Here is a 791-nt window from a genome sequence, read left to right on the forward strand (position 1 = left end):
GTTTCTTTCTCTTGATTGTTGATCTTAGAATATGTATGTAAGTGATCAGTGAACAACTACAATTTAAATTGTGATCCGTTTTATTACATATAATGTTATCTGAACGGAAGCACCGACTATTAACTATCATATTGCTTAAGTTTATGGATTTCATGGGGGTTGAATTGAGATGCACGGTGATATTTTGTTTTCAATGTCAACGAAAATAAAAACCAAACCAAATGAATCCGATAAATTTTAATTAAAAGTAGGGTATATGTGATAGATATGTGTATGCGTTATTTTAACCTAAAAGATAGAGATGTTGTTTTGGTAAAAACATCTGACTTGCAAAACAAACAACTAGAAAAACAAAGGAAACTCATCGATTGTTTGATTGGTTTCATTAAGTATTTTATGAATAAAGTTGTTTGTATAGATTGTGAATGTTTATGTTTAAAAGATTTTTTCATAGATGGAAGTTTAATGTTTTTTAGCTGAGAGGAGTATGTTTGAGAAAAATTTGACGTTCTGCATAAAATTTTCCCTAAAAATTTATTGAATAAGTCACTTTCTATATCATTAAGACTATGTTTGACAAATAGTAACTAATAAGCTAGCCGATGAACAATTTATGTTTGACAAAACTATCTGATAAGAATGTAAAATAACTAAGAAAGATATCTTAAAAAATTAATCATTATAATAGTTCAAAATATAATTGAAATAAATTTTTAATAATATAATATATTAATTAATACAAACAAGATGGTAAAACAAATTAAAAAATATAATAAAATAGATATCAAATT

Source organism: Cynara cardunculus (genome assembly GCF_001531365.2).
Source record: "Cynara cardunculus var. scolymus isolate 2C chromosome LG 13, CcrdV1, whole genome shotgun sequence".
NCBI classification, from domain to species: Eukaryota; Viridiplantae; Streptophyta; class Magnoliopsida; order Asterales; family Asteraceae; genus Cynara; species Cynara cardunculus.